The 14,570-nt window shown below is 42.3% G+C and overlaps 1 protein-coding gene across 2 annotated transcripts in view; it reads right to left on the minus strand.

Moving 5' to 3' along the window:
* The window catches only part of ARMH3 (armadillo like helical domain containing 3), a 175,387-nt gene that overhangs the window by 91,911 nt on the left and 68,906 nt on the right, over positions 1-14,570 (minus strand). The gene's annotated exons all lie outside the window — the stretch shown is intronic.

The raw sequence follows: 14,570 nt of genomic DNA on the forward strand, positions 1-14,570 counted from the left end.
GTTAAGAGATCAATACAGAGCCTTTTTTCTTTAGACTCAGTATGGCACATCTTCTTAATCTAAAGATCAATACAGAGTCTTTTTTCTTTAGACTCAGTATGGCACATCTTCTTAATCTAAAGATCAATACAGAGTCTTCTTTCTTTGGACTCAGTATTGGCACATCTTCTCAATCTAAGGATCAGTACAGAGCCTTCTTTCTTTGGACTCAGTATGGCACATCTTCTCAATCTAAGTTCTGTACTATCCACCTTCTTACCCTACTTATCTTCTATAAGGAGGTCTGCAGTACCCTGGTGGAGTCCTATCCGTCCCAAGCGTGGGGGTTCTCAATGGGGGGAGGGGGGGGCTTACCTATGGGAATCCTGTTCCAGGGGTTCCCAAAGGTGTGGACGGAGTCGGCGGAGACTATCCACCCTCTTCCTACGGTGGAGTCCTATCCGTCCCGAGTGCGGGGCGCTTAACTAGGGGTCCCTGTACGGGCACCAGATTGCCGGGGTCCAACCCCAGCAGGTCCAGGGGTTCCCAAAGGTGTGGACGGAGTCGGCGAAGACTATCCACCTTCTTCCTACGGTGGAGTCCGATCCGTCCCGAGTGCGGGGCGCTTACCTAGGGGTCCCTGTTCGGGCGCCAGATGCGGGGGTCCAACCCCAGCAGGTCCAGGGGTCCCCAAAGGTGTGGACGGAGTCGGTGAAGAAGGAATGACATGGAGGCAGTGTTCAGTTGATCAGCAGCCTTGCCAAGATCTCTAGCCACAATCTCCAGCCAAGTTCTGTGTCCTGACTAGAACCTGGTGACTGAACCTGGCTAGAGAACCTGGACAGAACCTGGCTGGAGAACCTAGCAAGGGAACATGGCTACAGAACCTGGCTGGAGAACCTGGAGAACCTAGCAAGAGAACATGGACACAGATCCTGGCTAGAGATCCTGGCTAGGCTGCTGATCAACTGAACACTGTCTCCGTGTCATTCCTTCTTCGCCAACTCCGTCCACACCTTTGGGGACCCCTGGACCTGTTGGGGCAGGACCCCAGCATCTGGCGCCCAAACAGGGACCCCTAGGTAAGCGCCCCGCACTAGGGACGGATAGGACTCCACCGTAGGAAGAGGGTGGATAGTCTTCACCGACTCCGTCCACACCTTTGGGAACCCCTGGAACAGGATTCCCCTAGGTAAGCCCCCCCCCCCATTGAGAACCCCACACTCGGGACGGATAGGACTCCACCAGGGTACTGCAGACCCCCCTATAGAGGATTAGTAGGGTAAGAAGGTGGATAGTACAGAACTTAGATTGAGAAGATGTGCCATACTGAGTCCAAAGAAAGAAGACTCTGTATTGATCTTTAGATTAAGATGTGCCATACTGAGTCTAAAGAAATAAGACTCTGTATTGATCTTTTAACACATATGCTTGCTAGCAGTGGAATTAAGGTTACTCCCAGTCAGACAGAACGTTTTATACAAGAAGTATGTCCATGCTTTTCTGAGGTAGGAAAGGTAAATGTAAAGGCATGGGAGAAGGTAGGCCCAAGGAGCCTTATCCTTAACCCCACTGCAGCCTTTCCACCCCGGGAAAGTGCAGGATTGGCAAGCTCTCCCTGGGGTGATAGATCAGGACTCAGGTAATAGCGGAAAGCGCCAATCCTACTCTTAAAATGGAAACAAGAGAGCATTTCGGGTTTTTCTTTTTAATGCCTGCTTTTAAAAAATAAAAAAGGGGTAATTTGCCTGGAGCCGGACCATCCTTGCTGTTTCAAGGGACCTGGCATATATGGCATACGGTTCTTAATATGTTTGCTCACCTTCTTGGCGCTGTGTGTTTTAACCAAGGTCACCTCTCCGAGAAAGGTTGTTTCCCCAGGTAGGGATTTTTCCCTGAAGTCAGGGAGGGGATAAAACCCCTCAACTAAGTGCCAGGAGGGTAATTAATCACTTTAACTACGAACAATCATGCTTAAGCTACATAATCTATACTCCCTGGAATGGAGATAAGAAACGCCCTAACCTTTGTAATAGAGATTGATAGGATTGAATCAACTGGTATAAATACAGATGTAACAAGACAGAAAGAGACAGAACTTAGAACACAGAACTTAGGAGACAGAACTTAGGCACAGAACCTACACAGAAAGTTCTCTAGAGACAGAAGAACTTCGCTGGAGAGAACATGGCAAAAGATCCTGGACAGAAACTGGCCTCAGAACCTAGAGACAGAACCTAGCGAGAGAACATGGCAAAAGATCCTGGACTGAACCTGACTACAGAAATTGGCAAGAGAACCTGACTAGAACCTGGTGACTGAACCTGGCTGGAGAACCTGGACAGAACCTGGCTGGAGAACCTAGCGAGGGAACATGGCTACAGAACCTGGCTAGAGAATCTGGACAGAACCTAGCAAGAGAACATGGACACAGAACCTGGCTGGAGATCCTAACCAGAACTTCGCTGGAGATCCAGAGCAGAACCTCTCTGGAGATCCAGACCAGAACTTGGCTGGAGATCCTGGCTGGAGATCCTGGCTAGGCTGCTGATCAACTGAACACTGTCTCCGTGTCCTTCCTTCTTCGCCGACTCCGTCCACACCTTTGGGGACCCCTGGACCCGCTGGGGTTGGACCCCGGCATTGATGGTTCCTGGGTCCCAAGTGAATTCTCAGAGGCAGACACAACCAATCTATTTTTCAAATGGGAAGAGTTCAGTACCATCACCTGAGAATCCTGCCACCTGATACATAAGGTCCCCCCTCAACCCTCAAGAAATCTTGTTTGCCAAACTGTTCCTAGCATATATGTACCTCACATCATGAAGACTCTCAAATTTTATCCTATTTTAAATTCAAATTGTATTGCCATGTAGGAGAGTAGAATGAATAATGGATATGGGAACTTCTCCAGAACTAAAAACTGTCCCCCACACTGAAGTAAACCAGGTGCACAGATGAACAAGCCAACCATGGAAAGACACAATTAAGTGGTCCTCAGATGCCTGCCTCATGAGAAGCAGAGGGGAGGTTTAATTACAAACCCAAGTGAATGACATTTAAATAAAATTAAAAACAGGAAGGAGACAGAGAGCCTCCAGCAGAACATAAATAAATGTCTCGGAAAATTCAGGGCAGAGAGAGCTGTCTGTTGGACAGTTTTTACATGCTATGAAGAGAAAGAGATACAAAGCAAAGACAAGAGTTTGCCAGGCTCTATTTTGTGGCCTGGCATGGAGCTAGGATAAGATGCCACAGATCACAAATCAAAAAAAATCCGCTCATTAGGGGAAACGGATAAATAATTTCACAGGGACTGATAGCAGAGAAATATTAGCATTTCACTTGCTTAGGAGAGAGGTAGAGGAACTTAAAGGACAGACTAGAAATAGCACTAGTGTAATAAGCCAAAGCCTCCAAAACCCCAGAGGCACTATAAACTCCAGCCAATTCTAGCATCTCTGGACAAAATCACCAATTGTCCAGAGACATTGCCAGCAATCAGTAGCCTCACTGTCAATCAACAAAGTGGCACAGGAAGGATTTAGAAGCAAGCACCCACCAATAGAATAATTTAAAAATACACTAGGTGACTTTTCTGAATACAGGCATCTGTCTAACTGAAAACTCAAACACCTCCCTGAAACAGAGGCCAACAAATCAAAAAAGAAAATGAAATGGCTTTGGTTGCAAGCTATGAACCTCTCCAGGTGAAGGTTGCACAAAAGTCTGTACATCTGGTAGGAAGATTCTGGGATGATGGCAGAGTAGGAAGCACCAGGACTCTCTCTCCCAAGCTGGACAATTGCACTGGCAGAATCTGTCTGATTAACTATTTTGGAACTCTGGACAATGATGAAAATTTGCAGGTTACAGAAGACTCGGATGGTATATTTTGGTTAATTGTGGTCAAATTTAGCTCCAAGCACTATATAGCAGCTACCCATCCCGCACCCTCAGCCATGTGGCAAGAGCTGGGCACTTGTTCCTGAAGCAGCTTGCACACACACATCTTGTGGAAGCTAAGGTGGCAAAACTGACCCTGTCCTCCTAATACTGTGGATATGTGCACTGATGGCTGACTGCTGGTTCTGACTGCTGACTGCTGGGTGCAAAGAGGTGAGCAGCATTGTTTTGCACCTCCCCCATTGTTGCAAGCCCTTCCCCCTCCAGATATGTGACTTCCAGGAGATTAAAGAGTCAGTACTCCTTTTTCCCCTGCCTTCATTTTTCACATTTCCCCTTTAGAAAACTAGACATTGCCCTGGCAGGTGTGCTCAGTGGTTAGAGTGTCGGCCCAAGCACCGAAGGGACATGGGTTTGCTCCCCAGTCAAGGGCATGTATCTGGATTGCAAGTTCACTCCCCACCTTGGTTGGGGCATGTGCAAGAGGCAACCAATCGATGTGTTTCTCTCACATCGATATCTCTCTTTCTCTCTCTTCCCCTCCCTCCCACCCTTCCACTCTCTATTAAAAAAAAAAAATCAATGGAAAAAAATATATCCTCATGTGAGGGTTAACAGAAAACTGGACATTAAAGACTAGCATATATAAAAAAAAAAAAAACAACTGCAAAAACAGAGAAAATTAAAAAGTGACTGTGCATGCCCAAGGAAAGGCTCAGAAGAGACCTAAGAAGACATTCAGTTTAGAGCTCAAGCTGATCCTCAACACAGACAGCCTACAACAATAAAACAACAAAACAATAATAAAGTCAGCAAACTCTGAGGAAGGGACAGAAACTGATTTCTTGCACCTTGAGGACATTATGTTAAGTGAAATAAGCCTCACAAAAAGACAAATACTGTATGATTCCATTTATGGGGTACTAGAAAGAAGACTGGTAGTTGCCAAGAGCTGGGGGAAGGAAGGAATAGAGCAGTGATGGCAAACCTATGACACGCGTGTCAGAGGTGACACGCGAACTCATTTTTTTGGTTGACTTTTCTTTAAATGGCATTTAAATATATAAAATAAATATCAAAAATATAAGTCTTTGTTTGGTTGCAAATATCAAAAAATTTCTTTATGTGACACAGCACCAGAGTTAAGTTAGGGTTTTTCAAAATGCTGACACGCCAAACTCAAAAGGTTCGCCATCACTGGAATAGAGAGTCATTGTTTAATAGGTACAGAGCTTTAGTTTTACAAGATGAAACGAGTTATGGGAAAAGATGGTGGTGATGGCTACAAAACAATGTGAGTATATTTAATACCACTGGACTGTATACTTTAAAAATGACTACAATGGTAAATTTTATCTTTTGTCTATTTTACCATAATAATAATAAAAAAGGTCAGTACATCAACAGGCTGTACTGCCTAATCTAGATGAACTGAAAAAAAGAACAAATCCTTTCTTTAAATGGACGTTAGGTTCTATTCTACCATTTTCCTTGTTTTTGAAGTGCATCCACTAAAAGAGAAAATATGGTTCTCATCTATCTCCAATTTCCCAATTACTTGGAACACTGCAATTCTCACAGTTACCACTCACCTTCTTCTTTCTCATGAAAATGAGCTTTTATGTGAAAGTTTCCATATGGAGCATGCAGGATCCCATATATGTACCTCATTCCTGTGTAGCTACCTCTAACTAAACATGCTCAGAAGCCAACATTGCCCAACTGAGAGATAGCCAAAATCACTCTTTAAGAAATCTAATAGTCAGTGAGACCATGTGTCTGAAGTAGATCCAAAAACTTTACTTTCTGCCAAAATGAATGAAAACCAATAATAGCCGAAACTGGTTTGGCTCAGTGGATAGAGCGTCGGCCTGCAGACTGAAAGGTCCCAGGTTCGATTCCGGTCAAGGGCATGTACCTGGGTTGCGGGCACATCCCCAGTGGGAAATGTGCAGGAGGCAGCTGATCGATGTTTCTATCTCATCGATGTTTCTAACTCTCTATCTCTCTCCCTTCCTCTCTGTAAAAAATCAATAAAATATATATAAAAAAAGAAAAAAAAAAGAAAACCAATAATAGACCTCTCCTGCTCTCTGAGCCAGGAAACGAAGATACCAATGAAACCAAATGATATGTTCCTTTAGAACAGGGGTGGGGACATCAGAATTACAACTAAAATATGGAACAACCATCATTCAGAACTGCCTGAAATCTGGCTGAATGGAAATCCTACAACCAGAGAAGTAAAGAAAGTACACTGGGACTGGTAGGAGGGGGGAGGCATAGAACGGGCTGGTCTGACACCCACGTGTGGCATTTTTTTTTCAATCAGGTTGGACATCTCGGCTGCAGAGGCCTCCTGTGAGAAGCAAGCGGTCCCAGCCCCACATCAGACCCCCGAGCCCAGGATTCCAGAGCTGGGAAGAGAAGTTCCTATAATTTCAGGCTATAAAAACCAGTGGGGATTATGGCAGAGTGACATGGAGGCTGCTGGAGTCCCAAGCAGTTCTTACAGGGTACTGCTTCCTCTGAGCTCCAGTGCCCAGCAGCAGCTTTAGGGATCCAGGGACAAACAGGGAGGAACTGGATTGTCTGGCATCAGGATAGGAACTCGGGGATGGCTTTGTCCAAGACAGGACATTGTTCCTGTGCTGGGATCTCCCCTGCCGCAGAACTGACTGGCTCCCAATCAGAAGAGCAAAAAGAAAAAAGAATCCAAAAATATGAAAGAAACGGACTTCCAAGTCCAGAAAGCACAGAGAGTCCCAAACAAGAGGAACTCAAAGAGGCCCACACCAAAACACATCATAATTAAAATGCCAAGGGTTAAGGACAAAGAGAGAATCTTAAAGCAGCAAGAGAAAGCAGTTGGTTACCTACAAGGAAGCACCCATATGACTGTCAGCTGATTTCTCAACAGAAACTTTGCAGGCCAGAAGGGAGTGGCAAGGAATATTCAAAGTAATGAATAGCAAGGACCTACAACCAAGATTACTCTACTCAGCAAAGCTATCATTTAGACTTAAAGGTCACATAAAGAGCTTCACAGACAAGAAAAAGCTGAAAGAGTTCATTACCACCAAACCAGTTTTACATGAAATGTTGAAAGATATTCTTTAAGAAGAGGAAGAAGAAAAAAAGATAAAAAATATGAACAATAATACTATATGTAATACTTTAACACATTGTATGCGGGAAACGTATTTATACGTTTTACGTTGACTGGTAGTAGAGCGGCGTGGGACATGTATTAATACGTTTTTTATAGACTAGCGGTATAAAGCGGGTAACGTGTAAATACGTAAACTAAAGTTACCGTAATTTTACTGAATGTTGCCATATGCGCAAAAAATTAGCAAAAATGGCCCGCGCCACCTGTTAGCGTGCGATAAAAACTACCTGCAAACAATGTGTTAAACAATAAAGAATTTAAAAAAAAAAATATGAACAATACAATGGTAATAAATACATATCTATCAACAATTGAATCTAAAAATCAAAATAAACAAGAAATCTAATTAACAAAATAAACTGATGAATTAAATAGAATTAGAGGCATGGAAACATAGATCAGACTGACGAATCTGGGGGGGGGGGGAGATTAACCAAAGATCTTATCTATATATATATATCTATATATATAAAAGCCTAAGTGACCATTATGACGGAATGACCAGTCAACCGGTCACTATGACGTGCACTGACCACCAGAGAGTAGACGCTCAACGCCCCCTGGTGGTCAGTGCACTCCCACAGCCAACCTTCCGTGGTCCCTCCCCCTGGCCGGCCAGCCAGTCCCAATCAGCCCCAATCAGGACTGGGCAGGATGACCCTGATCACTGGCCAGGCCGAGGGACCCCACCTGTGCATAAATTCGTGCACCGGGCCTCTAGTCCCATATAATAAAAGTGTAGTATGCAAATTGTTCCCTCAACCAAAGTCTTCCGGGAGTTCAACCAGGGGGTGGGCCGGCCGGGGGAAGGGAGGGAGTACCCGGCCAGCAGCCGGCAACCACTAGGGACCCTACCAGTGCATGAATTTCGTGCACTGGGGCTCTAGTATGCATTTACCTAAGGACATAGACAACAGGGTGGTGAAGGAACAGGGCGGAAAGCGAGTAGAGGAGGGACAATAAGAGGAAGGGGGACATCTGTAATACTCAACAACAAAGACTTAAAAAAATAATAAAGAACAGGGGTGGGGAACCTTTTGCTGCCAAGGGCCATTTGGATATTTATAAAATCATTCACTTAATTTACTTAATATAAATTTGTTGCTATAAAAAAGCTCCTAGATTTATTGAATTTTGAGTCCTGCCTGCGGTTGCCTTGACAGGGCCAGACCAACCCGCCTTATACAACAAGGGCCTTATACAACCGTGAGCCAGATGTTCCCCACCCCTGCATTAAAAGTAGGATAGGCACAGCCACAAAAGCATAGCTACTCCTTCCTCTGCCTCTTTAAGTGACAAGACACTAATGGGCCTCTGGTTAGGAAGTGACTTCATGTGCAGAGAAAAGAACAGAGATTGCTCACTCTTTTAGTGGTTTTTAGGTGGGAATCTTTTTCTCCTTATAACAGGCTAAACCTGTTAGAAATTCTTATCTTTTTCTTCTGCCAAGTTTCTGAAGAGATGAAAGAAAGATTCAAAATAGTGTAAATTTTGGATTTAGTCAAATGTGGTGATTTGAAGAGGATAAAAAGAGTTTCCTGGCATTCTTTTCCAGTCCTGGGGCTTTCTATACTGCTACACAGAATTACATAACAAAACTATGGAAACAGATAAATATACTCTAATGGCCTATATTAGAACACTCTAACCTTGAGAACTGATTATCAACAGAAGATAAAAGCCTCCATCTTTTTGCACATGAAAGCTAGGACTATTGAGGGTATTTTTTCCATTTATTTATTTTGTTTTTAGTGATAGTAGAGGGGAGGGAGAAGGAGGAGAGAGAAGGAGGGAGAGAGGAAGAGAGAGAGAAAAAAAAACATCGATTGGTTGCCTCCTGCCTGAGCCAGACCAGGGTCAGGGATCAAGTCTGCAAACGAGGTATGTGCCCTTGACTGGGAATCGAACCTGAGACCCTTTGGTCCACAGGCCAACACTCTAACCACTGAGCAACAGGCTGGGGCACAGAGCAGTCTTAATTAAGTACATCAAGCTTAGCATACATCTTGTAATATATTCCCCTAAATCATAGATAACTGGGGGTAAAGAGGAAGAACAGTTTAAAAAGCCATTTAAAAAACAAAATAGTAATAGCAGCTACCAAAATTCATCTTCCCATCTACTCTAGCTATTTACTGCTATGTTCTTTCCCACCTAGATACTCTCTTCAAAACTAAAAGAAGCAATAATGTAGTTATATAAGATGTCACTATTAGAAGAAGCTGGGTAAAGGACACAAAAAATTTCTGTACTATTTTTGCAACTTCCTGTGAGTTATAATTATATCAATAGTAAAAGTTTTTAAACTAAACTAAAGAAGCAGACAGTTAAAAGTTTCCCAAAGGATAGTTTCCCAAAATCAGGAGGGGCTACCAAACAGTCAAAATTATACTATACAAGAACTATCAGATAAATCTATGGCTCCAGTTATTTTTTCTCTTGAAAATGTTCAGTTCCATATGAACAACAGTATAACAACAAAAGGCTCTCGATTTCCAGGCTCAAGGTATACCTAAACCATGAAGTCATAGGCTTCTGCCAGTGATGAGAAAGATAGCTAGACACTCTCTAGGTTTTTCATTTTCCCAGTAGGTACCTGAAAGGTCAGGCAAGGTACAATTTCTCTCTTTTTCACAAAGCTGTGAATGCTTTGGATGCTATTTAGCACAGTGGAGCTAGACAGATTGTTTTGGGGGTTTTGGAGGCCTTTCTTCCTGCTGGGAGGCAAATGTTGCCTAGTGATCACATCTGAGCAAAGAAGTCAGGAACACTAAATTCTAATCTGTTTAGTATCTGGTTCCATGATCCTTAGTAAGTCACTTCCCTTCTATACCTCCACTCCCTTCCCCAACAAATGGCGATAAAAATAATGACTTATCACCCAGGAATGAGCAGGGTGAAAGGGTAAGAAGGACTGTGATCCCTAGATAAACATCGAATATAAAATGCCAGTATAAATCTGCCTTTATAGCAACCCATGTTTTTAGACTGTGGAAAGCTGCATTATTTAAATGCAGGCTGCCTCCCTAATGCCACTTCTGCCTGAAGTGGTAGTAAAATAAGCTGACTCCATGGAGCTCTGTTCAAAGATTTCCCTTTCCAGCAACTACATGCTTCTCTCTAAACATTCTACTCATTCTTTAGTTAATGGCTTAGAAAACATCAGTTTCCATTTTTACTTGGTAAAAAGCAATCCATGTATCTGTAGGTAAGGAAGAAAGACACAAGAAAAGAAAAATTACTCACCACTCTCTTTCACATCAATAACTAAAATTAAAAGGTAATGGCCTGGCCAGTGTGGTTCAATGATTGAGCATCAACCCATGCACCAGGAGGTCATTCTCAGTCAGGTTCTATTCTCAGTCAGGGCACATGCCAGGGTTGTGGGTTTGATCCCCAGTAGGGAACATACAGGAGGCAGCAGATTGATAGTTCTCTCGCATCACTGATGTTTCTATTTCTCTCTCCCTCTCCCATCCTCTCTCTGAAATCAATAAAAACATTTTTTTAAAAAAGGTGATGAAGTCAGCTCAACAGAAACATGACAACAAACATCCTGCTGGGTTCTATTATTGTTGTTAGGTCTAAGACCCAAACACAACACTGTGCTGCTTTAAGAAAATATTAATTCATCATTAATGGAAATTCTAATATCCATTCATTTATTCTTTCAAAATTTTTCTGAGCCCCTATCATAACCCAAGTAGTGTATTGGGGATGAAATAATGATTAGAACATAGACCTCCAGAAACTTTTTAAAGAGGATAGATATTTAAACAATTCATTGTTCAGACATTTGCAAACATAGCAAAACAATGTGATGTGCTAAAATAGAAGCTCCAAGTGCCATAGGAGGACACAGGAAATACAACATAGTGACCAACATGGCCTTTAGCCTCAAGAAGTTCAGAGATGAGCTCTGGTCAGTGAGGCTCAGTTTGTTGGAGCATCATCCAGTACATCAAAAAGGTGGTGTGTTCCATTACCCAGTCAGGGTACATACCCAGATTGCAAGTTCAATCCCTAGTCAGGGGGTAGAGGGAAGGCGGTGGAGGGCCAAGTGCAGGAGGCAACCAATTGATACTTCTCTCTCATAATGATGTTTCTTTCCTTTCTCTCTCTCTCTCTCTCTCTCTCTCTCTCTCTCTCTCTCTCTCTCTCTCATTTTTTAAATAGATATTTTTATTGATTTCAGAGAGGAAGAAAGAAGGAGAGAGAGATAGAAACATCAATGATGAAAAAGAATCATCGATCGGCTGCCTCCTGCACACCCCACACTGGGGATCAAGCCTGCAACCTGGGCATGTGCCCTGACCAGGAATCGAACTGTGACCCTGGTTCTTAGGTCAACACTCAACTGCTGAGCCACATGGGTCAGGCTCAAGTCAATTTTTTAAAACGTTTAAACAGAAGTTCAGAGAGGAAACTGCTAAACTAAAGTTCCCAGGAAGAATGCAGTATGATCGGTAAATACAGAAAAAAATATTTAACCAGAGACTAAGATGTTCTGTGAAAACAATTAATTTGGAGTCCATGGAACCTAAAATTAATATAGGGATTCTTAACATGGAATCATGGAGAGGGACTCTCAGAGGGTCCATGAACTCCCTGAAATTACATCTGAAATTATAATATGTATGTGCAAACAGATATTTTTTTGGACACAAAGATCATATCTTTCATTACATTCTCAAAGGTAAAGAACTATTTCAGTAGGACCTTACCCTAAAAACCACTTTTCTATCTGTATCAGAGGAGAGTTTCAAGACCTAAGGTTTTACTCAAAATAGAAGGTCTGGATAACCTAGGTGTCAGAGAAGAGCTTCTGAACTTTCCATAACTTGGTGAAAAATAGTGATTGCTGAAAAGAGGGCAATGAGAGAGTCCTTTCCATAGTCTAGTTGAAGTCAGCTTAAATATATTTGCCCACATACTCAGATGCCATGGTGACAGGAATCATATAAATAGACAGTGGCAGCAGGGAGTAGGTCATGGCTTGTAGTCAACAGATCAGCAGGATTAAACCCCCAACTAACCCAGCTGACTTGTCCTTGTCCATGAGACAAAGCCTGGGAATTCCATATAAGAATTTAGAGGGGGACCTTTGGCTATCTCCCCAATAACAAAAAGTTACAATAGCCAACATCACAGAAATAAAAATCACTCGAAGTGCAGGTATATTAAACAACCACATTCCAAATGACAAAAAGCATTTGGATCCTAGCTGACTGCTTCCTAGACACCCAGGGACTTCTGTATGTCTAATCTGACACCACATATGCCTTACCTGTCTTATTTATAAATAAAATTGAATTAAAGTTTGCAGCACATGTATGGACAAGTATCTATACATGTAAGCATATTTGCCATGATTAGTTTCAACAGCTCCCTCAAATCCATAAGTCTAGAAGGCAAGGGAAGAGTGAAAACATGGGCATACCATTATATGAGGGGTGGCACCAGCCGAAGAGCGGTGGATCCTCTAGTCACATTTGTATTCACTGATTGCAATATTAGACATTATTATGGGCTCTGATGCATCACATGTAGTGTGATATTTTGCAGTTTTCCTTAACACCTGCTGCTCTACATCTCACTGTATACTCCATGTACGAACACATGGAGTCAGAGTTCCAGGAGGGCTCTTTCAGTCTATCTAGGAAAAGAAGCTAACCCCACTTGGCAGAGAGCTCTAGCACAAATGCCTATACTTTAGAAGCAAGCAGTTATCCAGGTCTCACTAATGACACTCATATACCTCCTCTAAATTTATCCAGGGCGTTAGGATGTCAATCAATCAGTTCTGAGATAGCACATAATTATAAACAGAGCTGACATCACAAAAGTACTCAAAGACATCAAGTCAACTGACCAACATCAGAATGGTCTCCTGACCCACAATTTCCTAGCCAGATGGGGAAATGGAAGAGTCAGAAAGGATAAATATAAAAGACATTTTTAAATTTCTTTAAAAGATAATTGCCTCTTTAAACAAAAATGATGGAAATGAATTGTGGAGTTTATAACCTACGTAAAAGTAAAATGTATGACAATAATAGCACAAAGGGCAGGCTATAAGGTAGAGGTAGGAGAACAATGTGAAGCCCAGGACCACAGTGAACAGGAGAAGGCAATGTGAAAAAGGCAATGTGAAGAGTGCAGTGAGGGAGAAGACAACAGATGATGAGGATGGGAGAAAAATCCAGAGAAATCCCAGGGCCAGAGATATGATGGCTAGGATTGAGAGGAAAGAAACAGAGTAACAGAAAATAAAACCAGAAGAGAATCAAAAGCAAGCAAAAACAACTACTACCACCAATCTTCAGTTACAATGTATAACTTCATATCAGTTACATACATAAGCCATCTGTACTTGTTATAAGTCCTACAACTGTACCAACAGACTTGCATCATTTTTATATTTCTCTCTAATCCTAAATTTTAGAGCCTAACAATCATATAGCTAATATTCATAGGCAAACATAGTAGTCCTTTATATTAAAAAAATTGTTCCTAAGAAATTCTACTAACTTTAGTTATTTCAATCTCTTTTGATCTCTCCTTAGCTCTTCTGTCTTTCAGACATCCCCTCAGTCTGAAACTCTCACAAAATGCTACTATTGCCATTTAGTGTTATTCTCCTACTCCCCCGTTACCACGATAGGCATTAACTGAAAAAATCTTGCTAATCCATTAATTAAAAATCTCTACTTCCCATTATGGACGACTAAATTTAGAAAGCCAAACTGGATTGGGAGGAAACAAGTCACAACAAGTGAAATGAATTCAATAGAAGGGGCAAGATTACTGACCCTTTTCTTCTTTTCTTAAAAAGCCTCTGACACGAACACTCCCTCCACTGCTGAGACTACAGAGAAACTCTCCCAGGGTGGGGTAACCATTCATCACTATTAATTATCTGGAGAAGACTTTATTGTACCATCAGGTCCGAAAGCCACAGGACCTATTGGCAAATGAATGAGTGCCTCAGGGAATATGTCTCTCCTCTGCCTTCCTGTAAGCTCTATTTAAATTGCATCAAAGAAAGGGGTGGCAAACCAGCATTAATTGTACCCTCGAGAAGAGCCACTTACGACTGGGCTACCGAAAGGGTACAAAGACAAAAGTAAACACTGCAATTTGCTGTTTTTGTCTCTGGCACAGGGGGAGTGGTACAATTGACACTGTCTGTAAACAGTAATAATACCAGATGTAACACAAAGAACAGGATTCCCCCATCTCTCCGCCCCCTCTGCACCCCCTCTCCCTATGACATTCCTCCTGAGATTACTCATTTTGAAGAAACACACAGAAGCCTCCCTATAGTCCATATGCTCCTACCAAATGGAATTGAGGAAGAATCCAAGTTTGTACTGACTACTCTCTCTTACTCAAAGGAAGAAGCACTGGAACTCAATAAATATTCAACTGTTTCTAACAGCTGACCAAAAAAAAAAAAAAAAAAAAAAAAAACCACAGGGAGGAGAGGGAACAAGAGAATATGGAATAGATA

The sequence above is a fragment of the Myotis daubentonii genome, chromosome 13 (genome assembly GCF_963259705.1).
Source record: "Myotis daubentonii chromosome 13, mMyoDau2.1, whole genome shotgun sequence".
In the NCBI taxonomy this organism is placed as follows: Eukaryota; Metazoa; Chordata; class Mammalia; order Chiroptera; family Vespertilionidae; genus Myotis; species Myotis daubentonii.